At 38.7% G+C, this 1,575-nt stretch overlaps 1 protein-coding gene across 1 annotated transcript in view; it reads right to left on the reverse strand.

Annotated features, from left to right (window-relative positions):
• Positions 1 to 638: 638 nt before the first annotated feature.
• Positions 639 to 1,575, reverse strand: part of mllt10 (MLLT10 histone lysine methyltransferase DOT1L cofactor) — a 41,229-nt gene continuing 40,292 nt past the window's right edge. Inside the window, exon 20 of the mRNA XM_080543525.1 lies at positions 639 to 1,575. This exon is cut by the window's right edge and continues 1,193 nt beyond it. The gene's annotated coding sequence lies outside the window, so the exon portion shown is untranslated.

Here is a 1,575-nt window from a genome sequence, read left to right on the forward strand (position 1 = left end):
GGGGGGGACACGGTGTGTGTATTTGCTAGGGCAGGGTGACCCTGCATCAGTAAAAATGGAGGTCTGCAGATAAACTGTTAGATGCCCCCAACACGGACAAAGGTAGAGGTAGATACCAGGTGAGAAACAGAGGAGAGGTAGATACCAGGTGAGAAACAGAGGAGAGGTAGATACCAGGTGAGAAACAGAGGAGAGGTAGATACCAGGTGAGAAACAGAGGAGGTAGATACCAGGTGAGAAACAGAGGAGAGGTAGATACCAGGTGAGAAACAGAGGAGAGGTAGATACCAGGTGAGAAACAGAGGAGAGGTAGATACCAGGTGAGAAACAGGAGAGGTAGATACCAGGTGAGAAACACAGGGGTGTTTAATTGTTTTAAGACAAATGTTTGTTTCAATGAATCATGATTCAAATGGAGTAAAAGCATCTGCACCCAAGAATGAAGAGATCAAACATGCCTGTCTATCCATTTACTTCATCCCTTCTTTCACCCAAAGGAGGACAGAGAAACGTAACCAAGAGAAGCACATGTTTTCAGACCACAGGCGTAGGGGAGGTAGATCCGTTCTTTATTAAACCAAAGCATAAAAAATTCGGATTACAAAAGTACTGTTAATCAATGTTTAATTTTTTTCCCACTCAAACCACAACTTTAAACTACAAACCAGATCAGAATTCCTCTTTTTCCTTTGTCAGCAACAGTTTGAATCCGTTTCCTTTTCCAGAACATATCTTTATTTTTGGTGTTTTTGAAATGCAAAGTCTGTTTTTCATTTTTTATTTAATTTCTCAGTTGTACAAAATTGACTCAAACAGAAGTGAACACGGATGAAAACATGGTGCCCATAATATAAAACGAGTTTTTTTTATATAATCAAGAAAATTGTGTAAAACTTTAAAAAAAAGAAAACGAAAAAAAAAAGTCCCTGCACATATAAAAATAAATTAATACTTTGTGTCCAGTCACCGTCAACCCATTGTCTGGTCCTAAGATTCACACACACAAACTGAGGCTTCATTGGCTATCCTTCACACCAGAATGGCCAATGACAATCACATATTTACACCCACGGCCAATGAAAAGGATTTATGTACACAAACGAGGTAAAAACTGTGCCACTGAACAACTCCTCCCCCACCCTCCACACAACAACAGCTATGTACAACACCAGCCAGCGCTCAGCTCTCAAGTAGTTTTTTTATCTTTGAAATAGAGAACATATCTTCTTTTTATTTTTATTTGTACAAAATTGTTTTTGTAAAAAAAAATGTTTACAGCGAGATTTGACTGTGTGGAAAACCTTTATACAGTAGTATAAAACAACACCTGAAAGACCAGCGGGCACTTTTTAAAATATATAATTTCATGCCCATGACACAAACAAATGCAAAATAAATAAAAGAGAGAGATTGATAGAAAAGTTGGCTTCTGTATTTTGAGAATGCAGCAAAATAGATTTCCTGCTCGTCAGACATCTGTCAGACTAGCTTAAGTGTTCTGTGTCCTGTTGCCTTGGCAACGCAGCTTAATAACCCAGTGATATTGTAAGAATGGATGACTGACAGGGAGGCAGG

This window comes from Nansenia antarctica (assembly GCF_963989245.1).
Source record: "Nansenia antarctica genome assembly, chromosome: 12".
Lineage (NCBI taxonomy): Eukaryota > Metazoa > Chordata > Actinopteri > Argentiniformes > Microstomatidae > Nansenia > Nansenia antarctica.